The 26,224-nt window shown below is 44.7% G+C and overlaps 1 long non-coding RNA gene across 5 annotated transcripts in view; it reads right to left on the reverse strand.

Moving 5' to 3' along the window:
• LOC308432471 overlaps positions 1-26,224 on the reverse strand; it is a 155,881-nt gene that overhangs the window by 79,446 nt on the left and 50,211 nt on the right. For 3 of the 5 annotated variants that reach the window (XR_013975408.1, XR_013975409.1, XR_013975410.1), the window contains exons 3-4: positions 16,123-16,337; positions 15,359-15,476 (exon numbers count right to left, since the gene is read on the reverse strand). This is a non-coding gene — a long non-coding RNA (uncharacterized lncRNA). The remainder of the gene's footprint in view (positions 1-15,358; positions 15,477-16,122; positions 16,338-26,224) is intronic. The other 2 variants (XR_013975407.1, XR_013975411.1) reach the window with 1 other exon arrangement.

The following is a 26,224-nucleotide window of genomic DNA, read 5'->3' on the forward strand; positions in this document are numbered from 1 at the left end:
TCCTGGGGTTAGGTAAGACTATAAATCAATAGACGATTAATGGTATTGCTTCAGCCACTCAATTATACTGATTAAGACTCAGATATTCTTTCTACCTTGCCATTCTTAAGATGCTGAGCTTTAATCTTCGTGCCCTTTGTCTTAAAATCAGGATGTCTACTACCGTTCCAGCAATTGGGGTGGAACTCCAGACAGCTACACGTATCCCCGAAGGTTTTCACTCAGATCTCATTAGCTAGGAAGAAGACTCCCTTAGCCGCAAAGGAGATGGGGAAATTGAGTATCCATCAAAAGGGAATGGGGTGTTTATGACTGAATCATTGCATCATGAGTCATCACCTGAGGCTCCATGTGTTGTCGTTCTAAGCAAGCAAGGGTTCGTCAGAGAGGAGGGAGAGTCGGAGGGGAGGTCGCTACTGGGGAGGTCATAACAGGCCTGGCCCTTACTCCCAGAAGGCGGCTTCGGAGTTTCTGCAGCTGGAGTTACAGGTGCTTGTGAGCTGTCAGATTTGCGTACTGGAAACCTACCCAGGTCCTCCGGAAACTCAGCAAGTGCTGTGTCACCCCTCCGTGACCAAGGGTGTCCTTCCTCTCACTCAGCTCTGGACTGTGAATATGATTAACTGCTTGAGTTCCTGACCTGACTTCCCCAAATGCTGGGCACGGGCTTCAAGCCAAATAAACCCCTTCTTTCTCTGTGCCATGTTTGTCTAAGTAACAGAGATGGATGGAGAACATGTCTCCTCACATAGCATGTAAAGAACAGTAAGGATCCCTGTGTTTTCTAACCCTTCTTCTTAGTATGTATGTATGAATGTATATGTATGTGTGTGTGTGTGTACACATATGTCTCAGGCAGGCATTTCTGAGTGAGTGAATGAATGAATGGATGGATGGATAAATAGATGGATGGATGGGTGGGTGGATGGATGGATGGATGGATGAATGAATGGATGGTTGGATGGGCAGATTTTAAAGTGCAAATTCTGGGATTAAAAATAACATCTGTAATACATTATCAGCATCCTTGGAGTGACCCATTACAGAGAAAAAGAGCATCATTAAAAGACAGAAAATGTGTCGTTCTCTAAGAGATCACAACAGACACCATTGACTTTAGCACTGATCCTTCCTCTTTCCCTGAGTCCTCTTTCCAAAGCGTATATTGCTTGTCCCCTGAGCTGTCGCTTGTCTGCCTTGGTGCTGTCATTACGTCTCCTACGGCAGCTGAATTTTCTCTCTGTCTGATAGCATGACACTGGCTTTTTTGCCATTTTCTCACTGCCTGGGAGAGTTAGAAAAACACATCTGGGAAATGTCCTCCTTCCCCGAATTTTTGGCTATGAATTCAAGAAGAGGAAAGTCTAAATGTCCTTGAAGAAAGACAGAGATATCCAGCCTCTGAAATAGTTTTCCTTTTCCTTACATTTTCATATTTTTACACATGTTCTCTCCAAAAGCCAATGCTATCTCCACTTCCCTTTTAAAAAAAAATCTCTCCTCTACCTTTAGAGGATTTCTTGTTTTTAAAAACTATTTAAGATTTACTTATTTATTTTATGTATATGAGTGCTCTATCTGCATGCATACCTACGTGTCAGACTGAGAATTGAACTCAGGACCTCTGGAAGACCAGCCAGTGCTCCTAACCACTGAACCATCTCTCCATCCCTGTCTCCTCTTCCTTAACCAGAGTATAAATTTTCATTGACTAGTTAGTTCTTCCAGCAAAGTGGCAAGACCAACAAATGAACATGCACCTTCTCCCATCACTCTGTGATCTCAGCCTTTTCTTGGCTTCCTCATTTCTAAGATGGCCTACTGTGGGCTCAGACATTTAGATCAGCAGTCAGTGGGGCCCACAACCCACGCAGCACTGCAGACCTCTAGTTTACCCGAAGACAACAGCACGTGGAAGTTAAAATGGGTGACATTCATATCCACACTAGGGGCACAACATCCTGTAAAGCTTACTCAGATATCCAAAATTCCATATATTTAGAAAAAATATGGCCATGAGTCACTTGTAAATCACACGAATGTGCGCACATGCTCTCTCACACGAAATACCTTTATGTTTGAACTTCTAGATTGTTCATAGGACATAACAAACGGGCTGGAGCTGGACTCCAGTGGTAAGACTCTTCTGCATGTGCAAAGTTCTGGGTTCAATTTCTAGATCCATAAACAATAAATAAATCCATGAAAATAACAAAAGGATCACCATCTTCAAAGATTTCCAGTAGATCTATTAAAAAGAGGGATAAACTGTTGCTCTGAGTTCATTAAAATCTTAGCCCCGCCCCTTTCTTACCTGCCAGCACACTGTTCTCTTTACACCAGAAACCCCACTCCAAACCCAACCCTAGTCTCTACCTCCTAGAAATTCACGAGCTCTTGAAGCACAGTGTGTTTCAAAATAGCCCAAATATACATGCATCTAAAAATAAAACGTGTATATTTTAAAGCTAAGCAATACGATCTTTGACTCCACCCTACCGAGAGCCCGTTTCTAGCCTGTATCTCAAGTTAACCAGATAACTATTTCACCACAGTAGGCAGCCACATAAAGGTGGCTGACACCGTAAGTTCTGCTGTCAAGGAGTTTTAGTCCCAACTAGATTTCCTTGAACCAATGGAGATTATCCAGGTGGCTCTGGACTAACCAGGTGAGTACTTTAAAGGAACCATTTTCCTCAGCTGGCAGCAGAGGAAGCTGCGAAGATTCTAAATGAAGGAAAGGCATGATGCTTGCTGGCCTTGAAGATGGAGCAGTCAAGGAAGTGGGAATATCAGAGTCTCTCCATCTAGAAGCAGCTCACATTATAGTGGTTTTTCATCTCCAGGGTATCCAGATGAAAGCCAAGCCCAATTGGTATCTTGATTTTTACCTCAGGACCGTAAGCTAAGAATCTAGGCAAGGCCACCTCGACTCCTAAGACCTATGGAATAGTGAGACACACTGAATACCTGGGGGGCTGTCCAGTCTCTCAAGCCTATGGGAGTTTGTCCCACAGCAGTAAAAAACAAATAAGCTCAGGTTCCCAGCATGAATGAAGACAACACGATCTGGCTTTCCCTATCCCTAAGGAACATTCCAAAGCCAAAGGTAAACTTTAATGGGCACATTGTACATTTGACCAAAAAGAAGAGTACCAAGTTGTTGTTGAATGGTGTGATGCCCCTACCAGACGCAACACCCACAGTTCAATCAAGAACCCTAGTCACGTTTGCTTTGTCATACTTCTTGCAGTCATAGGACAGAACTAACTTTAGAAGCCATCTTACATGGCTCAGGAGCATGGAATTGCTGCTTCAGGGAGGGCACGATCTGACCTGCAGTGTTATAAATTCACAAAACAGTCTGCTGAATTTATTGATGCTAAACTGGATCTTGCATCTACTTTTCAAATTTAGAGGTTTTTGCTTTTCTTCTTAAGCTGTATTTCTCCTCCTGAAAAATAACCTTCTCCTTGGAAATTTCTGTTGAAATCTGGCAAGCTATTTCTGATCTTGAGAAAAATCTCGAGAGAAGAGGCAAGGGGAATCAAACACACATTTTAATGACACTGACCCCTGAGATGAGGGATGGAGTGAAGCGTGGTCCTGGACCTGCCAGCCCTGATTTCTCCTGCAGAAGATGAGAGGTAACCATGGGCACTCTGATGAGCTCAGTTCAAGAGCAGATAGAGTTTAAACAAAGCTGTTCGAGGAAGAGGAAAGGATGGCAGTTAAAGCAAGAGGTTGTATCCAGAGTGAGAGCACGCCAATTCAGGGTTGAGCTTCCCACACAGAAAGAGCTGGCTAAAAGTTTGGGGGTGAAACCAGTCTGGTCCTAGACAAGTGAGTGAAATTCCTCAAGTCAAGGTTTACTCAGGCCAAGTAGGGGTAAGTTTTTAATGTTCTCAGCATGAGGCCTGGGATATGGACCACTCGGTTAATGATGGCTGTGCCGGAGCAGGCAATTCATTCCCTATGCTTGCTCCAGAGTTCCCGATAATCACCTCTATTAGAACAGACACGATTCTGCTGGCTAGATCCTAGCATCGTGTTCAAAGCTAAAGACGAGAAGCCAGCATCTGGCCTGGAAGCCCACAAGGGACGGGAATACTCACTAGACCCACAAGAGGAAGGACTTACAGGCAGCAACCCACAAATAAAGAACTCATTCTACAACAATTCTATTTTCTGGTCCCATCAGTTGACAATGACTTGGCCATTGAAGATGCAATTTTTCCAACATGGTTCACTTTCTTGGCTCTCCTAAGTCATTAATTATGACCATGTTTCCCCAAATGTGGAAACCCCCTAGCTCAAGTGCTGCTGCTTGCTGGCCAAACCTCCTTTCCTGAGAAACTTCCACAGCACAAAAATATTTTTGTTTTCCCCACAGGGAAATTTTCCTCACTATTTTTCCCTTCCCCATTTAAAACTTTCTGGCAATTTCCAGGAATGTATGTAAAGTCATCATTACGTAGATCACAGGACAGCCATTGAGACATCCTACATCACACGATGGGAAGGAATACTTCAGATTTTACATTAACAAACCAAGTCTATGAGCTGCTTTTAATCAAGGAAGGCAATATGGCTGAAAGAGGCCTCCCACTCCTGCCCAAGAGTATGTCTCTAGGACTTGAGTGTTTCCATTATAAACTGTGATGTCCGAAATGGTTGGTGTCTCTTCTAGACAAAGTGACATTGTATATGATATGATTCAAACATAGGCGAGCTGTTTACAAACACAGGGACTAAAGCAGGTCTCCAATATAGGCAGATTAGTCACATAGAAAAATATTAAAAAGAGGCTGAAGAGCCTTGAAGGCACCAGGCTCCCAGAACTCATGCTTTAAGGTCTGGGGACACTGGATATGACAACATGTGGTGACAACATGGGGATCCACAGAGCTCACTGGCACCAGCCTGCCATACTTGTGAGGTTTCAGGCCAGCAAAAGACCCCATCTCAAAGCGAGCACTTTAACAATCAAGGAAGTAAATAAATGAGGCGGGCGGAGCCTGAGGTTATACTAATGCCCGTGCATGTTCTCTGGCCTCGGCATGCACGTGCCCACGTTACTTGTGCACACACAAACACACAAAATGTGACATGACTCATCCAGGTTGCCTTCTTTCCGTTCTGAGCTTGTGGCACCGCTGACGACAGTGGAGGAACCCTGGAGATATTTTGTTCTTTTCAGAACATTCAAGAAGCATTTCTGTGCCAGAAACTAAATTTAGTTGATGGAGAAGGGGTGATAGAGGGATGAATCAGACTGCGTCTGTGCCCTCCAAGTCTTCATGGTCTAGTAAAACGTCATGATGTACATCCGGGGTGGGAGGGGTGGGGGGCCTCCAATCCTCCCCCTCCCCTGGAGAACTCTGGTAACAGCTGGAGACACGCTTGATTATCAGAACGGCAGGGGTTAGTGCTATTGGTACATACAGGATGAAGCCAGCCATGCACTAAAGCAAAACACAGACTCCCAACGGCAGAGAATTATCCAGTCCTAAAGTCAATATTGAGAGGCCGAGAAACCCTGCACTAGCTGCATTAGGTCGGGCAGCGGACATGCTGACTGGCAGCGTAACGGCTGGATTGGTTGGCGGCGAATCACATGGTAAATGACTTTCACCCTAGCACCCTAGTGACTTTGAATTTATAACTATAACCTAAACATACATGGGTGCTGAATAAAATGAGAGTTAAGGAGTCACCAGGCAGAATGGGTGGTAATTTAGGCTGAAGATGAAATTTGGGATGGGGATGGGAATGGGGCTTGAGGCAGAGCATTTACCCGGCATATTTTAGATTCAATCTCCAGAGTCAGAGGGGTTAAGGACACAGGAACAGAGTTTTCCTAGATGATGTCACGGCACTAAATGTTAATTCAGTGAAAATGAACAGGGCATAGCCACACAACTTAGCAACACTCATTTGCCTACAGTTTAAAGAAGAATATTTATTAAAACAATCCTGGTGGTGACATTTTGGATATTCCTTACTGTAGAATGAAATTAGATGCCATGAAGGGTTTTTGGGTTTTTGTTTTTTTGTTTGTTTGTTTGTTTTTAGATTGGTATTCAGAATGTCCTTTGTTTCAAATTAGTGTGTTTCTTGAAGCACTGAAACAGCCATTTTGAACAAAGTTTGAAATTTTAAGTATTAGAATATTGAGGTTATTGGTAGGAGCATGGGAGAGCTGGCCCTGTACCTTGTCTACCAGGTAGTGCCATCGGTGGGGAAGAAATACCCTCCCTTGCCCCGCCCTTTGCCACCCGAGGCAGTCAGGAGAGCTGGCCCAGAGGTCATGAGAAGAGAAATGCTGTCCCTATTCCTTGCCAGCAGCAGCAGCAGGTGAGCTAGCTGGAAGTATGCTGGAGAGCTCACCCTGGGGGTGTGGGTACAGAACTAGTGGACTGACCAACTCAGCTACCACCCAGGCCCAGATCCAGGGCTTTGAGATGGTCCACCCCAACATCTACCCCATGGTTGAACTGCTGGAGTAGTGAAGGGGACGGTCCCACAGATCCAAAGCTGCAGGGTCTCCATGACACAGGGCAACAGCAGGACATCCGACAGGAGTCTTGGTGAGAATACAGTATTGTAGCACATGACGTCCGAGGAGAATTTCTTCTGCTATCTGCATTCTTTGTCTTCATAACCAGTGGTTTCAAAATGCTGCTCAACCTTCCACATTCTTCTAAAAGGGGGATTTAGTATTTAGGAAACTTGGAGACACATGGCTTAACTTAAGTGGTACTTGTAAACATTGGATTACCATTTAAGGCCAGGTCCCTGCATGAAATAATCTCAGGATTTCTTCTGTGCAGTGTTTCAGAGGAATAAAAGGGTGATCCAGGAAGACATCTGGACACTGTGTTAATACTCGGGCCTGTGGTACAGCTTACGAATTTGCCCTTATTGTATGGACCAACGAAAGTGTCCTTAAGGGCTGGAGAGATGGCTCAGCAGTTAAGAACACTGACTGTTCTTCAGAGGTCCTGAGTTCAATTCCCAGCAACCACATGGTGGCTCACAACCACCCAGGTATCTGATTCCGTTTCTGCTGTGCCTGAAGACAGTTGACATTGTACTCAAATACATAAAATAATAATTTTTTTTAAAAAAGAAAGTGTTCTTAAACCAAATGACTCTGCTTCCTTACTTTCCTCGGGGACCCTAAGGGATTATACTTTTTTGAGACTGGGTCCTAGACCCTCCACCTCGTCTTTCTCTTCTTCCTCCTCCTCTTCCTCCTTCTCCTCTCCTACCTCCTCCCCCTTTTCTCACTGAAATTGTAGTGCTACATGTGCTCTGATGGTCCACCTAAATGAAGTAGGGATGAAGAGTAGGATAGGTTTTTGTCATAAGATGGAGATGTCAGGTGGCATGACTGCCTGGTATGTTTGAGAAGGACACTTGGGTTCCCCTCTGTGTTTATCTTCTGATTCTGGCTCTGAAATCAGCCTGGAAGGACAGGAGTCTCGACTGGCCACCATCCTCATTTTCTGTAAAATTGGAGGCTTCTGCGACTGTGAGAATTGAGCAGAGCAGGAGAGGTGGTGGGAAAGTACTTGTAGGCGATGCGGAGCTGTCCAGCAGCGAAGGCGCTGCATCCGTGAGGTCCGAGCCAACCCCACTGAGTGTGACAGCTGGGAGCATTCCTAACGGGATGGGAGGGTGAGCATCTCTGCATGTATACAACTCTTTCCTCTTGCCTTAGGTTGCAGCAGTCCTTCATCTTAAAATAGGAAATGGCAAGATCAAGAAACAAAAAATGTACAAATTTTAAATTGCATGTCATTCTGGGAAGTATGGTGAAAGTTCATGCCACTCCCTCCTGAGATCTGCATTTTCCCTTTGCCAGTGTCTGCTCCTAGTCAGTGGCCCATGAGCCACTCAGCAGCCATCTTTTCTTACCATGGTTACTTGCCACAAGATCACAGTGATTCCTTCAAGTAACCCTTATGTGATTTAGTAAGGATCTAAAGATCAAACGTAAAGGGTTTCCTTTAAGTGAAGAGATGAACTCTCTTAACTCGCTAAGGAAAGAAAAAGTAGATACTGAGGTTTCTGAGAACCACAGAAAAACAAAACAAACAAACAACCCCAAATCTTCTATCCATAAAATGGTAGAAAAGAAAAAAGAAAGAAAAATCTGCATCTGCTAGCTTTGCTATCAATCCCAAAGTACAAAAGCTATGGCCACCACGTACAGTGAGCACACAGTAAGTTACGGTGGGAAGGAATTACATTACGGGTCTTGGTACTATCTATAATCTCAGGCATATTCTGTATGTGAGAGTAGTGTACCAAACATATTGTATGCCTTCACCCAACCCATCCCAAAGCAGGATAAAGAGAGAAGGTGGAAATGTTCAGGGGAAGTCAAAAGAAACTTGAAGGCGACTGAAGACAGAGACAAGATTATCACACACATGAGCAGTTGCTCAGCCTGTTACTGCTGATCTACTGAGTGTGTGCATGCATTTGTGAGCACATATGTGTGCGCATGTACATATGCGTGCATACATACAATCTGTAAACACGCTTTGTAAATGCACTGTGGCTTCAGAAGGTATGTTGTGCAATCAGAAATAGTCATTTTAATATACTATTTTGGAGGAAAAAGTAGCTAGTTGAAGCCTTCCCAAAAGGTATAACTTAAAATTTTAAAAATAAATTATATGGGTCTTGTAAGAGCCTTCTAGTTTTTCCCCTTTCTAAGTGGCAGGTACATTCCTTTCTGTGTATGCAAACTTACCTGATAAAATCCAATAATATATTGCACACTTTATTTTTTTCATTAAATGACTTCATGCCTAGCCGTATTTGTCTCTTTCCTTTCCCAATGGAAAACCAAAATGATCATAAATATCCTAGAGTTGGGAATAGGCAAGGAATTGGTTGTATTTCTTGCCTAACTTTCATATCCCGAGAAAATTTTAAATATATTCAAATTTTATAGGAATATTTAATTATTACTTTACAAAGTTATTCCTTTGTAATTTTTAAATACTTTGAAAACCTATAAGCAAATAAACATTTTTTATTTCAAAATTAAAAATCCATCGTAGAAAATTTGGGAATTACAAAAATATGTATACCTCAAAGTAAAATCTTCACACAATCTTATTTCGGGATCAATATTTTTTGAATTAAAAGAAAAGAGCAGTGAAAACGATTTTTGGTCCAAACTGAAAACACTGCCTGCATTGATTTACTCTCTTCCAGACAACCAGGGTCTTGTGTATTTGGACAAACTGGTAAGCAACCTTCTGGCCTGTTGACTTCCGAATCATCTCCCTCGGCCTCTTCTCTTTGGGCACAGTGGGCAGTGAGTTCTCAGTTTCAGGCTGGATCTAGCTGTAAGGGTGCAGGCAACCCCTCAGCTTTCTCTTCATAACTAGAGACCCAGGAAATCATGAAGAAGAACAGGGTACCACAGACCAGCCTTATTCTGTGATCCAACACTGCAGGTTCCCCACTTTGGACAGCTGTTGTCAGCCACATGCTACACAGAACAAAACCCCACAAGAGAAGACGTTAACTCTAGTTTCCAGAAATCCTTTTATCCTTCACGATTCTGAGGCCTTTACATTTGTCACCTGAATGTGATATTAACATAATCATCTGCATTTTCTGCTAATGAATGCACCTGTTTCTAAGACTTTATTTTAGCAGTTTTAATGAGCTCTTCAAAGGAGTTTGCCTGGACTTACTGCACGGCTAGGGGGAAAAAAGCAGCTGTAAGCAGCTAACGCTGAATTCAGAATTTGAGGCAGGGCTCTGTGAAGTTGTTAAACTTGAGAAGGAGTATCTACCCATCTGTCTGCAAGGAGAGAAAGGAGGCTGAACTGTAGTTCCAGAAACTGGGAAAAGCTCTAGAGAAGGCAGGCTGGCTACAGAAGCTTCTTCGTTGCTTGACCAAAAGGTATGGGTCTTGGCAATTCTCCGAATCCCCATTTTCTTATCTGTATATTCCCACAATCTACGTGTAAGGGCCACATGCCTCGTGTTGTAAGCCCTCGGTAACATTTGGCTTCCCTAACACCATCATGTTTATTCTTAAGGACATGTGATTGAGCAAAAGGGCCACATGTGGCTGGAATTCACTTATGTAAAATGTCCAGACTGAGAAAGTAAATTGGCAGTGGCCAGGTTCCGGAAGGAGGGAACCAGCGTCAGGCAGTAACTGCTTAATGGATTCGAGGCTTCCCTTTGGGAGTGATAAAAATGTTTGGGAACTGGATACAAGGGGAAGTCGTGCAATGTCACAAAGACATTATGGGTTTCTGTACTGCTGCCTTTAAAACAGTGAATTTTGTTAGGTGAATTTCACCTGAAGCATAAAACAAAAGCACTCCTTTAAGTAATTGATGATGATGATGGTGATGGTGATGATGATGGTGATAAATGTGACTTTAAATAGATCAAGCAAATCGTTTGATTGACTGAGATAATTCTTAGGTGAATAATGACTCATCAAACATCACACTAAGGAAACCAATCTGTTCTCTACAAAGCCATGAGGATGTCCTTTCAAGTGCTGACTCATACCTCATGTCAGGGTGGAAGTATCTCAGGAAGAAGTTACCAACCAATCTGCAGATGTTCAAATCCCAAGTAATCCTGAAAGTCATGGAGATTTTCAAACTACTACGAAGGACAGAGATTTAATACTCCACGTAATCAAGTCTGTCTCGAAATTACATTTGTTTTTCTGTCATCTCCCTTGGCTTTCCTTCCACACAGTCCTCTTGTATAAACTAAAACTACTCCAAACCCAACTGAACAGAAAGTGAAACTAGTTCAAGTGTTGTTTTAAAAACTGCACGGAGCAGACACACCACAGATCATGAGGTGGAAACATCCTAGATTAATAATACCACCCACCTCAATATTCCTTCTCTCTCCCTCTCCCTCCCCTTCCTCTGTCCCTGGGGTGAGACAGCTGTTAAGAAAACCTCCAATTCCCTTTACATTCATTTCAATAGTGGTGAGTGCTGGTTAACAGTCAGTGTTTGGGACTCTCAAGGGCCATTCGCCCACATTCCTCAGTGCTGGAGAACCACTCAGGAAGCAGGCTCAGCTTAGGAATCACCAGCTAAGCATGGGTTTCTCTGGAAAGCTCCTGATTTCTAGAATTCTCCAAGCCAAGCCTCTGTCAACCCTGTTGACATTTTAAAAGAGTCCCTTTATCCAGACTGACATGGAACATCTCTCCAGAGGACTTTGAGTTCCATTCTGGGACCTCAACTTTGTAACCTGAGCTCACCTCCAGACACCCTCTGGCAGTGTTCAGCCAGCAGGGCACTGGCTGCATGCTGACGAAGGTCCTGCTATGCCGCACACTGTGGTCCTCAGAAAGGGCAGCATCAGCATCACCTGGATGATCAGCTCCGTCGGCAATGCAGCCTAGATCCCACCTTCAACCTAGTGCATCAGATCCTACAGCTTAAGTTCAGGTTCAGAAAGCAGCGTCTAAGGGATCATCTGCTTGAGGTTGCTTTTGCTGGCAACATGACTCACCACGTCAGGTTCCCAAGTCGTATCCGTGCACTTTCCATTGGAAGGTTCAACACAGATTTCCCTGCAGTGCTCCTGGGCAAATGAGCTCTACTTTGGATGAGTTCCCACCCAGCGGGCCTCTGATGGTTCTCTGAGTGGTCACACGGTTATATAGTACAGCCTCCTGCTAAGTCAGCTATGCCCACCCCTTAGGGTCATCCTGCCCTCCTATCCCCACAGCTCTAGTGGTACCATGTTCATAAATTGTTGTTAAAGAAGGAAATTACCAGAAAGAAAAAAAATAATGTCTATAAACCTGCATAGTTTAGAGCTAAAGAATATGTTAAAATTTTCCATTGTGGAAATTTCCCAGCTACTGGGCTCTTTAGAATTTTTTTTTTTTTTTTTTTTCAGAGCTGCAAGCAAAGAATGGAAATTTCCAAACCCAGCATTGAGAGCTGCTGTTCTGCTGACTGTCTGGCTCAGCCAGGGTCATCTGCTTCTCTAAGACACCAAGGAACGCCAAGGTAGGTCTGAGAACACACAGGCTTCCTCTGCAGGCAGGAAGGAAGATCTTTGCCTGCCTAAGAGCTGGGAGGAGAGGAGGGCCAGCAGAGGTGACCCCCCCTGCTCCCTCCCCCTAACAGGAAGTTATCCCACTTGAGTTCTTTCCAGGGTCAGCTGGCTGGCAGGATTTGTGTTTTTTTTTTTTTTTAAAGACATTCCTAAGATGGGTGGGAGATACAGAAACATGAAAGAAAGAAATCTTTGTTGGGGTCTAATTTTCAAAGGACTTTACCTGGTAGTTATATGATTCAATTACATGATCTACCCAAGTAAATCAATCTCAATTTCTCTCCCTCTCCCCCTCTCTTCCCTCCCTTCCTCCCTCCCTCCCTCCCTTCCTCTCTCTCTCTCTCTCCCTCTCTCTCTCTCTCTCTGTCTCTCTCACTTCCCTCTCTCCCTCCCTTTCCCCCTCTCTCTGAGACTTCGTCTCAAATAGCCCAGGCTGGCCTTAACCTCCTGACCCTCCTTCCTCCACCTCCCAAATGCTGGGATTAAAGTCATGTGCCATTATGCCCAGCATTAATTTTGAATTTAGAATCTTCAACTTTACCTGATCCAAGATTGGAGGCAGCCCTCTCCCCATGCCCCATAAACCAGACCATCCACAAATATCCCAGCAGGTTCTACCCCCACTTTAGTCAATGATGTCAGCAGTCCTGTTCCCTTCCTGTAACTCCGTAAAAACGCATTCCCTTTCACAGCTGGTCCTGCCGCCTGAGTCAACGGGCATCTAATAGTTCCCTGAGATCTGGCATGTTCCTTCCACCCACGGATGCTGTTCCTACAGACGTCTTAACAGCGGCAACTCCATGGAAGTTGGTATCAGGGTGTCAGCTTCCTATAGATGCCGAAGGACCCTGAGTAACTTCGGAACAAAAAGAATATTTTCAAACCTAAGCTGTATGGTTTTTGTCTGACTGAAAGTTTTGTTGTTGTCTTTAACCTTTTGGGACATTCTTAGGAAGCAGGTGTTATCTGTGAATTCTGTGTCCTGCCATCCCACGGTATCAGGGAGAAGACTGCAATGAATGATTTTTGACGTCCTTGTTCTTTATATTAAACATCCTTTATTGAAACAAGTTTGATAACAAGAATTTCTGGCAAGAAACTTTAAAAAAAAATCACACAGCGGTCCCTGACTATAAACCCAACACTTAGGAGGACTGTCACAAGTTCGGGGCCAACCAGATCCAGAGGGTGAGACCCTACCTTGATGAACTAAGGAGGAGCATGGAGTAGGGAGATGGCTCAGTTGATGAGACGCAGACATCAGAACCTGGGCCTGGACGCCAGGTGCCCTTGTAAAGTCAGGCACGATGGCAGGCATCGTGGTAGGGAGGCAGAGACGGGTGGGGGGGGGAGGTCTCTGGAGCTCACTGGCCAGTCAGTCTAGCCAAATTGGTGAGTTCTAGGATCAGAGACAACCTATCTCACAAGAACCAGATGAAGAGTGGTTGTGAAAGACAGTCCATGTTTACCTCTGACCTCCTCACACATGCACATATACCCCGAGAAACAATCTCTCTCTCTCTCTCTCTCTCTCTCTCTCTCTCTCTCTCTCTCACACACACACACACACACACACACACACACACACACACACACACACACAGACTGACACATGAGTAAGAGCATTAATGCGGGAAAGCCACCAAACAGTTAGTGAGTAAAAGAGTTGTCCCATATCTGTCGTTTCAATCCGACCTATGCAGGGAGACACCAGTGGCCAATTTTAATGTCACCAGCAAACAGTAGTGGGCACAGAGTGATGAGCAAGGGTATTTACTGTAGGTCTGTTTAGACATTGGTCCTAAAGGATGTTTAGTTCGGCCACTGGTTGCATCTGGGATAATGATTTGCTTTACATCTTTAATGGGTTAAATTGAGCCCGGTTCCCTGGTGAAACTCATCAGGTAGGGACAGGAATGTGGGTCTGGACCTCATCTATGAGTCCCATTCTCCTTCCCCCTCTGTGTCTGTCATGTGCTAGAGGATAATGGTCTCCTCAGTTGAAGAGACTGATGACTCATAGCTGTGGGTGGGGCTGAACAGACAGGTGTGATGAATACATCTTTCCCCGTGAGACCCGTGGTTGAGATGCATGCTGCTCTAGAGTATGACCGATTGCTTGGGATTTCAAACAGGGTCAGGTTCTGTCCCTCCAGTCTCCCTGCTGTCTGCAGAGTCACTTTGCAGTGGCTCTGATCAAGAACTGGAGCTGAATTCCAGACCCTTCCAATCCAGGTTGAGCCTCAAGTGCCTACTTCCACTTTCTCTCTCGAACCTGCTGGCTGAGCACAGGCCAACCTGTAGGAGGATGAGCACATGCGTACAGAGGGATGAAATGCACCCGTGGATGGTATCCTAGGCTAGGGCAGTGCACTGGGGCTGGCCCTTAGGCCGGGGTTGGCTGACCTTTGATTGAAAGCAGGGTGTTACCCACAGAAGGTTGGTACCTATCCTGGGAGCAGCTCCACTCAAATTCATCTCTGTCATTCTGGAGGAAAAGGGAGACGGCTGGGTTTACTTCCAGTAGAAGAACATAAGAAGGGGCGGAGGATGTGGCTTAGTGGGTAGAATGCTTGCCCTAGTCAGCACAAAGCCCAAGACTGGAACCCTGTGACCACATAAAACTGGGCATGCTGGCTTATGCCTGTAATCTCAGCACTTTGGAGGGAGAAGCAGAAAGATCAGAAATCAAGGTTATCTTTGGTTACATAGGAAATATGAGACCAGCCTGGGCTACATGAAAACTTATCTCAATTTTGGGAAAAAGTTAAAAAAAAAAAAAAAGAGTGGTTGACGAAGTTCAGAGACTTCTGAACTTGTGTAGAGGGACCAATTAAAAGCCTCTTAGCCATTTCCTCCTCAGCGGTCGGTTAACGCTACAGGCCCGAACGATCAAGCAATGTTACATTTCCCAGCCTCCAGTCTCTAATACTAAGTTAACAAATGCACGCTGTATGTCTCAGTAAGGATGGGGCGCCACTCGTACTTTGCCTGCTTGGAGCTCCCCGAGTGCATTGTGCTGTTTCACGCCTCCCTAACTCTGCACACAATGTTCCTTCTGCCTGGAACACTCTTAGCCTCTTCTCTTACTGGCTAACGCCTACTCACTGATCAGAGCTGAGCTCAAGGATATTGCCTCTTGGAAAACTTCCCCAAGAGCACCTCCACCTCCTCGCCCTCAACCTCCGGCCACACACTTGGTCTCAGCACTCACTCCGCCAGCCTAACAATTAAAGCGGAAAACATTTCTATGGTGCTAGGCACTTACCGTGTGTCGACACTGTCGGACAGAGTCATCTGATTGAAAATGTCCTCATCCCCGTGTCACGTTGTTGTTCCCCAAAGCAAGCATGCGTTCAGAAGCACATGCTGTGAGTTCCTCCCACCTGTTGAGCAAACAAGGTGCACGGTAATTTATCATATGAACTGAATACCCCCTGAGGGCAACTTCTGCATCTTCTCATTCCTGTGGTACCCGGAACAGACTCGGAACGGGAAGCCGATGAACGGAAGCAAAGAGCAAATATGAACGCAGCCCAGAACACATCTTCTGAAGTGTTCACAGCTCTCCACGGGGCCAAAATCGGTCAGTAACTTTCTGAGGTAGCTGTTTAGAATGACCATGGTGCCACATACCGGGAATGGAAGGTGTCAAGAATTCTCTGGTAACTTTCCCAAGGCTGCACAGCTAGTTCCTGAGGCCCTGTTTACAACCACAGGAGGAAAAGAAGGCTGCAGTGACTCAGCAGAAATCATCTCCATTCTCAAAGAGAAAGTCAAAGAAAGGAACTCTGAGGATGTAAGTGGCCCAGTGGGCGTGGCTGCATACTTGGGCTTAATAGTCAACAGCCTCACATCACGAGGCCCTGTGGGTTCTCAGTGTAGAGAGGTGAGTGGTACTGGTTCTGTTATCATGTTTACTCAGCATGGTGCCTAGCAGCCCACATACTGTAACAGGACGCTGTTTAAAGCCTTCCTGACAGCAGGCAAGACCTTATGGCATAACCCTATGCAGGCCTATTCCAACCTTACCAAGGAGCATTTGGAAGACAATCTTGGAACTGTCTCTGAGGCTGCTGAGCCTGGCTAGACACGGGCATGTTTTGTAGAATCACAATGGCCAGCTGCTCACTGAGGCTCTGACAGTCCCCACGGAGCCTCCCAAGCAGTGGAACTCTCAATGAGACAGACAAAAGCAGGGGCACACAGTGACTGGATCACAGCTGTCTCAGCACAGGTCTGTGTTGCTGAAAAGACAAAAACAGATACTTGGAATAGAATTTTGCTTCTGGGCCAAATATGAGCTTGGAAAATGTGAGGTCTGAACACAGGTACCTAAGAAAATGAAAATGACCAGCTCCTGTAGACCCTTCATGTCCGTAGTTCCTTTCACTCTCAAATAAACAGATCCACACCCAACCTGCGTTTTACAGATTATATGCACGACTACGAATATGGCCTACAACACTGTAAATGCTGTTGCTGATGTTGCAATGTCAAGAGGTTGGAAACTCCTGCAGGTAATCTTTCCTTAAAACTAGAGCCTTTCTAATGGTTTGAAGGGCTGAATGGTGGCCAGGATGACCTCCCACAGGCTTCAAGCTGTTAGTACAAAATACAACAGAAGCCAGGAAAAGACCTCCCGAACTCCAAATATCTGCATGTTCCCATGTACCTGCACAAGACTGTACCCACTGGCTTGCCTCCTGCTGGAGAATTTCTCCCAAAGACAATCATGGCCCTGGCTTGACAACTTCAGAAACATCCATTTGATTTGTATTCATTTTCAGGACACAGGGTAGAGTTTATAGCATTTTGCTTTCCCATTAAAATAACTCAACTGTTGTGTTTGCAGCCTATTTTATCCAGATTGCAGATTAACAACCTGAAGTCTTTTGCTTGCCAAGCAGATTTTTCCAACTGACCATAAAGTCTTTGAGGGTCAAGAGCACAATCCTTTTCCTCTGGAGTCCTCTGTACAGATGATACGGCATAGTGTTTGGTGGAGGTCAGAGGGATAGAGGACCCCCCACCAACACCCACCCATGCACACGCATCTTGCCCCAGCACTGTGGCCATCTTTGGGAGCACTTAAGTCTGAGATGTGATCTCCTCATCCTTAGATCCCTCTCTGGCCTCCCTACTTGTTGAGAAGATCAAATAAGATAATGCATGTGAAAGTATTGTGTAGTCCAAGAGCTGCCAGTGACTGAAACGTAAGGAATCCTCAGAGACGCACTTAGTAAGTATCTGATTGATTTTTAATGATAAGGTATTGTCTTCCCTCTTCTCCACAACCAGCCCCTTTAAGGATTTTATTTCCTGGAATTTAATTTTATTTGAGTAGTAAAACCTTCATGTCTTCCTGATAGCGTGTGTTTCGCCCCATAGTCACCTTAAAATTTGATTGTAATCTAAGCAAACCAACCCCCCAAAAGTCACAAAGCACACTAGTCAGGCCAATCACCCAGGACTCATGGGAACAAATACATGCAGATCCCACTTCTATTTCAGACACTTTCTTGTGCTGCTACCAAACTGTGAAAATTGTACCCTAAGGAGGGATTGTGTGTGTGTGTGTGTGTATGTGTGTGTGTGTGTGTGTGTGTGTGTGTGTGTGTGTGTGTGTGTGTGTGAAGACAGACTCCATGGATACAGAAGCCCTAAGCCTGTATCATCATTTTCTAAGTCCAGGCCAGCAGAGAATGTGAGAAATTTCACAGAGGCGACACTATAATTTGGCCTCTTAGAACACACCATTTATTTATAGTCTTTGTTCTGTATTTATTCTTAGAAAAGACAGCAAACTTGGTTATAATGGAGTTCTGCTGGACACATTAGAAATCTTTCAAACATGGATCTTTCTTACATTAAATATGTCTTAGAAAATATTAAACGAAAACAAAACCAAAAGGGACACAAGGAAATGAGTAAGTCTTACATTCCAGGAGAGCTTAAACCTGGTTCCCCATCTTGTTCTGGAACCAAGTAACACAAAAGTAAAAATGTCTATATTTTATGAAATGGACAAGAACTGCACAGCTCTAGAACCACTGATTCGGCTTAAGAACAACATCTCTCACTGAAATAGTTCAATGTTTGTTTTCAAATGCTACTTATGAAGCTATAGAAGTCTATTCTCTTCAATTCAACCAAAGTATGAGGCACTGTACTTGTGTGCAGGTTTGAAGTGTGCTGTGAACATAATGAACTCGGGCCAGTTTTGAATAATACTGTTAAGTTTATTTATAAAGCCCCACTTAGGAGGCTGCCTTCCAGAGGAATTAATCAATCTAAAGCAGTGGCCTGTGATAAATACTCCTGAATATAGGAAAAAATAGTAAGTAAACAAACAAAACTCCCAAACTCATCATTGAACAGTCAACAGCTGTAAACATAAAGCCAGTCTTGAAAGCCTTAGTCTGTATTTGAGATGGTCTCACTACGTACATAGCTCTGGCTAGCCTGGAACTCGCTAGGACGACCAGGCTGCTTTTCAACCTCCATTGATCTGTCCTTCTGTGCCTCTAGCGTGCTGGGATGAGGGGGATACACCACATCTGCCCTTTGCTTTTAGTACCAGAAAGGAGGCCAGGGACTTGCATGTGCTAAGCCTATATTCTCAGCTCCTGGAGCCTTAGTTTTACCAGATATTATTAGTAGCCATATGCTATCTAGAAATGCAATTAAATGTTCAAATCTGATAGCGATTATATACAACTTTATTTCTGCCCAATTCATTCTGTTCCAACAGACACTTTTCTTTCTGTCTCGGAGCTTTTCCACGTCTCCCAAGGTTGGTAAGAAGTCAAGTTCCTTTCACAGTCAGACCAGAAGAAAAATAACTAAGAGGGCTTTGAAATGTGCTGATTTATTAATTATTTTTCCTTACCACACACGGCAGTGATGTTAGGACGGTTTCCAGGAATGGAGGGTTCTTGGTCTCTCTCTGTCCCAGTGTTGTATGGGGAGTGGCAAAAACAATGGGGGTGGGGTGGGGCTGGCACACTGTGATCTCAGTAGTAAAGGGTTAGGGGCCACCCGGGATAGTTTCCCTTTCAAAAGATCTGCAAGACTGAGCTAAAAAAGATTTAAGATATGTATAAGGAAATTATCTCAAGAAAGTGACAAGAAAAGATTGGAAATAAATGCCTGGGGAGATGTATGCCAAGCCACTCCAAAAGTGGGGGTTGCAGCATTGAGGTCAGGTGCAAGGCCACATGCAGTAGGGACCAATGATGGAGGCTCCGGGCAGAGCTTGCGGAATGCTAGGGATGCTACACCGAACGCATTTGCCCTGATTAAATATGACCTGGCAATGTGTTTGGATTAACGGATAATAGTTGTTCCATGCCTTTCCCTGTTTTTCTTTGCAGTGCTGAGGACTGAACAGAAGGGCTGTGAATGCTGGCAAACACCTCACCCAGGTCAGGGATGTCGTGGGCAGGACCTGCTGAGGGAGAATCGAACTGGAAGCTTCTCCATTGATAGTCCTTGTTCTTCTCTTCCTGTCTGGAATACACGTGAGAGCTGCAGCTTATGCGCCATCTCACAGCTGTGACTTGATAAAAGATGGCAGGATGGAAAGACAGACGACCTCATCCCAGACCATGGGGGACACAGACGACCTCATCCCAGACCATGGGGGGACACAGACGACCTCATCCCAGACCATGGGGGACACAGACACAAACGACCTCATCCCAGACCATGGGGGGACACAGACGACCCAATCTCAGACCATGGGGGACACAGACGACCCAATCCCAGACCATGGGGGGACACAGAAGACCCAATCTCAGACCATGGGGGGACACAGAAGACCCAATCTCAGACCATGGGGGGACACAGACGACCTCATCCCAGACCATGGGGGGACACAGACGACCTCATTTCAGACCATGGGGGGACACAGACGACCTCATCCCAGACCATGGGGGGACACAGACGACCCAATCTCAGACCATGGGGGGACACAGACGACCTCATCTCAGACCATGGGGGGACACAGACGACCTCATCCCAGACCATGGGGGGACACAGACGACCTCATCTCAGACCATGGGGGGACACAGACGACCCAATCTCAGACCGTGGGGGACACAGACGACCTCATCCCAGACCATGGGGGACACAGACGACCTCATCTCAGACCATGGGGGGACACAGACGACCTCATCTCAGACCATGGGGGACACAGACGACCTCATCTCAGACCATGGGGGGACACAGACGACCCAATCTCAGACCATGGGGGGACACAGACGACCTCATCTCAGACCATGGGGGACACAGACGACCCAATCTCAGCTGATCGAGGAGCCAATATACCAGCCCTGGACCTCTTATCTCAAAATATCGTCACATTTGAGAAAAATGCATTTCTGTTTATTAAGCCACCACTGTCTGGTTATTTTTTAATATGCATGGGAGCCTAATTCCCATAAAATAAACACAATGGGAGGCTTGGATGTCTTCCTAGAATAGGACATGAAAAACCTGCAAAGGTGGCCAGGACTATAGACTCCAAAGGTCATTGTCTGCACAGACACAATTTTTTTTGTCTATTTTGTTTTTGATTAGCAAATAACGTATAAACTGTATTTTTTATATAAAAAAGGAAATAGGTAGCATTTTTTGGAGTGTTTACAAAATCAATATTCTTGGCCAGAAAAGCCATGGTACAGGGAGTAGTAGAAAGGGCAAAGTTGTCCAAACTTTCTATGACAGAGGGGAATTATTAATATGTCATAAACTTTATCAATCACAATTCTCCCCGGATTTGCATTTCCCAGCCTGATGCCAGTGTGGCCTGTCACTAGCTCTGTGTAGAAGAGCGGGTCATCAGATGGCTGTCACTGCTCCACACTAAAAGGGCCAGCAGCAGGGAGGAAGGTCGGCCTTTCTCGGATTGGCCCCAGCTGAGCCGGGAACACAGGCTCTACCGTGGATTTCAAGAGCACGGAGAGAATGCTAAATGGATGGATTGTTACTCACAGGAAAAGACACAGGCTACACACTTCCAATTACTCTCCACTAGACAACAAGCTGTGCCTGCTGCCTGGCGCAGTCCCTGCTTGGGGGCACTGCCGAGGAAACCCTGGCGAACAGGGATGAATGTGGCCAGTGAATTTTTTTTTGACACAGCCCCAGCTATATTTTGGCTGATTGCTGGCAAGAGAACGTGAGAGGGACAATCGACAAAGCCGTTGTAGAGAAGGCTTGGAGGACAAGAAGTCTTTATAGCCCCTCTCAAATCAAAACGTTTTCTACCAACGACCATCGTCTCAAACATAGGAGGGCTTTCTTAGCTTAGCTGTTGGCTAGGAGAAAACCTAAGAAAATTCTCCTACAGAAGAACATGTAACATTTGTATTAGAGATTTAGATTTTGAAACATTTGCAACACTTAAAAATAGGTAAATAAAGCTGGGTATGCTAGACTGCACCTAGGGTCCCCAGTGGGAGGGAATCCGGAGGGTTACTTGAGTCCAGGACTTAGTTCAAGGTTAGACAAGAAAACACAGTGAGACCCCATCTCAAAAGCCACTGGGGTGACCACCAACAATAATAATAAAGACAAGGTAATAGTGACATAAATAAATCCCCTACTTTATGATAATGTGAACCTATTAAGAAACCTATACATCCACCGTGTATCTTAATCACATACTTCATATAATTAGACTACAAGCATTCGTGTTTTAAGTATTTATTTCCTTGACCAAATTAAGTCTAACAAAAATATCAATTATATTTAAAAAATAAAATAAGTTTTGTCTCAGAACTCAGAAGGCAAGCGCAAATGAAGTGAAGACAGTAAGTCCCTCAACTCATTTCAGTCACCAGGCAGAAGCTGGCTGATGTCATCCAGAGATGAATGGACTGTTTGTTTCCTTGCTTTGAGGGACCTGGCGCTGGAGCAGCCTCCTCACGGGAAGCCTGTGTTTTGCATATAGTTGTATGTTCTGTCTCAAACATGTGGATATACAAAGATGAGTTAAAGGCACATGGTTCTTGGGTTATTGGGGGGGATCCAAAATGTTTCATATGCAGCCATTCTTAATTTTTCTTTTAATTATTTAAAGTATTTCATCTAATTTTTTTTTAAAAATGAGAACTGTGATCTCAGTTCCTTTCCCAAGTTACATGTGTAATCCCAGCAGTTGGGTGGCTGAGACAGGAGGATTGCTTCGAGTTCAAGTTCAAGGGCAGTCAGGACAACATAGAAAGATTTTTGTCTAAAAGGAGGAGGGGAGGAGGAGGAAGGAAAAAAAGAAAGGAAGGAAAGAAGGAAGGGGTGGTGAGGATAGAGGGAGAGGGAGGAAGGGAAGGAGAAAAAAAATACACAATTCCCCTAGAGTTTGACTAAGCTTGTGTAATTTACAGAAAAGTTCACACAGCAGAGTAGCGTCAGACTGAAGGAAAAGCTTTTCCAAGTGTCCCTCTTTTACACACAGGTTGGACAACTCTCCTTCTTGCCTCCCATGCGCCCTTCTACAGACACACACACACAGACCCACACAGACACACACACACACACATACACACACACACACTCACACACACACATACGCACACACATATGCACACACAACTGGCAAGCAGAGCAGTAGGTGCTAATGCACACGCTTTAGAACTTACATGGTGTCTACTTACCAGGGAGGGAAACGGGATGGAGAAGAGAGACAGGGCTAAAGAGGAAGAAGAGAGATGGAGGCCAGGCCCTTGTGGGATGGACTATTCCGGAAGCACAAACTGTTCTCTATAGCCCCACTTTGTTGTACTCGACTTGGCCGTAGTGTTGATGGACTGAATTCTCATTTCTTATCAAGAATATGCACATATATATGTCATATGGACACAGACATGTGCTATACATATATTTCTGTACACTTCAAATAGCATTCCTGGTTCCAGGATCATTTCAGGAGTTAAAGTGTGTGTCTTACTAAGCATCACTCGGCATCGGGACTCTCTGGTGTGCCCTTTTTGTTCTTAAGTCAAGAAGGAAGCTACCTCACCTAGAGTCACATAGAGTACTGACCCCACACATAGGACACTCTTGTCTGACAGATACTTACCATCCCAAGGGAGCCACACACTTTTATTCTGTTGTGTTTGTTGTACAAACACGTCTGTGTATATGTACAAAACACAATGTATGCCGTATTTGTAATATGCTATAATTATAAGCAAACGTTTAAGAAAGCGATTGATCCAAGACAAGAAGAAATGATACATTATGGAATGTCATTCTTTAAAAATCAAGTCGTCACTACTCAACTTTAAAAAATGGACTCAATCTTTCCTCATATACTGGGGATGGGTATCAATTTTTTCATCAGAGATGTCAAATGACACATAAGGTTTACAGTGAAATTAACATTACAGATCAAGTATAGGCAGCTCTGTCCCGTGGATCTACAGCACTGCTGTTTCTGTGACAGGTACCGCAATGGGCTTCACGCCGCGGTTCTCTGAGGGAGATGCTGCCATGGCCTTCGCGTGGCTTACTCCTTACCATCGCCTTTGCTGGGATAAACGAGTGAAAACTGGTGCAGCCAAATGCTCGTCCCTGACAGACCTTCCATGACTCACCGCTGTCCCTGACCAGAGATAAAGACCCAGGCTCCTGCGTCTGGAACTCAGTTCCTCTCCAGTTCCAAGCTAGAGACTGCTGTGTCCTTTCTCTTTTGGTCCCTCCCCTCTGTCACCCACTACTCCACACACACCCTGAGCACTGCCACCTGGAGGCACATTCTCTAGCTGTTCTACCCTGAGATAGCCCCTTCCTTCACAGCTACAAAACCATGTCTTAGTTATGTTTAAAAATAAGCTTTTGAAAATTATAATAAATTAGGAATGAATGCATCCTCTCTGGAAAAAAATGTTCAAACAACACACACACACACACACACACACACACACACACACACACACACACACACACACACACACACATATATATATATATATATATATATATATATATATATATATATATATATATATATATATATTTCACAGGAACAATTGAAAGTTAAAAAACAAACAAACCTGAAAGTCACTATGAATTCTAGCCCCTTCTTTTCCACCACCAACTACCAACTGTGTACACGCTGTAGTTTCATCTGCTGTAGTTTTGATGTTTTCCCCTAAAGTCTGCAGATTGGAACCCTCAGTCCGTTGTGGCAGTGTGGAGAGAGACTCAGAGGGAAGGATTTGGGTCCTACCCTCTGAATGGGTCAGTACTTCTCCCAGGAGTCAGTGAGTTCTCAGGGCAGTGGGTTCACTGTTACCACTGTCAGTTGTCAGAAGATCAGGTCTGGCTTTCTTGGCTCTCGCTCCCACCCTATTGCCCTCTCAAGCAACGTGAGACATCACAAGGTCCTCTGCTCTGGGGTTTCCCAGATCTGAGAACTGTGAGTCACTATATGCATATGCTGTACATACTTCTGTATGGTTTGAACATTTTCTTTTTAAGCTACCTAGTCTGTGGCGTTCTGTTATAGCAACAGATAAGACATTTATCCACACAAATCACCAAACAGCCTTCAAACTCTTTTTCTCTGATACATACATATATACACATTAGATAAATATTTATGTATAATAATACATAAAAATATAAAGTTATGCACATGTTTTTGTTGTTTTGGGCAGCAAGACTGTATCTGCATGCAGAACTCTACAGAGCATCCTTTTCTTCAGGTCCTTCCTGTCTGCCCGGAAGCCTCCTTCCACCTCAGCACCTTGCCTTCCATTTCACACACTCATATCCATGACTGTTGGTTTCTGAATCATCTCTGTATGTTCTTGGGCTGCTTAATTTTTATTTAATGTGTGGGTGTCTTATAACCGGAATGCAAAATCTTTGAGGACCGAGATGTTATTTTGTTCTTTCCTGGCGTTTGGAATTCATCATGCACAAAATAGGTATTTGATCTAATGCAGGAGAGCTTGGCTCAAATGTAGAGAAGTTCGAATGGGCAGAGGTAAAATTCGTGGTGTTTACGGGGGCTTGTCTGGAACTCTTCAATGTGTTCTGCATGGTGAGCGGAGCAGCCCCCAGGAAAGTCACGTGCAAAGCTTTCCCTGACCGCTCAGACCAAGGACAGCTCCGAGGGAGAAGCCCTCAGCTAGGCCACCTTGGGAGGTTTGCAGGCTTGGTGAGAAGAGCTCTCCTTGAGCCCAGAGAAGCACACTGGCTCAGATCTTTCAGGTTTCTAAAATCCCACCTTTCACAGAATCAATTCCCCAGTGGAATTAATCGTCGCCTAACAACAACCACAGCGATTCAAACAGGAGGAGGGTTGAACTTGCCGCTTCGGTAAAATGTCACTCTCCCAGCATGACAGGAAAGGAGGAACCTCCAAACGAACAGACTTTGGGTTTGCTTTGGTCGTGTTTCCTGGCACTCCATCTGTGTGTGCCTGTTTCTTTCCCTTTCCTCGGTGTATGTGTCTGGAGGTCAGAGGTCAATCAACTTCGGATGTCTTGCCTCAGTGACCATCCACTTTCTTCTTTGTGACAGGGTCTCTCCCCAGGTCAGGCTTCCCCAAGTAGACTAAGCTCCACAACACCTCCCATCCCCCCTGCCCTAGTGCTGCGATTACCACTGCTCACAGTGATCTTGGTTTGAGCCCATGGGTTCTTGGGTTCAAACTCAGGGATATGCAAGAGCTTCATCACCTGGTCCATATCCTTGACCTTATGTCTCCATCTTTTGTGCACAAGATAGGTATTTGAGATGATTTTAATGAAGAACTGAATTTCCTGATCTAAAACAGGAAAACTCGGCTCAAATGTAGAGAAGTTCAAATGGGCAGAGGTTTTGCGTGTGATTTACTTGTGTTTGAGCTTGCACAGTATATAGCAAAGTCTGGATCACAGGAAACTGTCAAAAATGTTTGCTAACGAGGAAGGTCGTGTTCTGCTTGCTCATACCTGTGCCAGGAACAAAGATGGTTTTCTGCCTAGCCATTTTAGCCACAGGAGGCATAAAAAAATACTGGTGAGCTATTGGACTGGCGGACATTATGAAAAATGTTTTCTGAGAAACCCTATTCAATTTCTGTTACAACCGATTTATTCCAGGGCTTTATTAAACTTTGTTGCTTGAAATAAATGGC

This window comes from Micromys minutus (genome assembly GCF_963924665.1).
Source record: "Micromys minutus genome assembly, chromosome: 18".
Classification (NCBI taxonomy): Eukaryota; Metazoa; Chordata; class Mammalia; order Rodentia; family Muridae; genus Micromys; species Micromys minutus.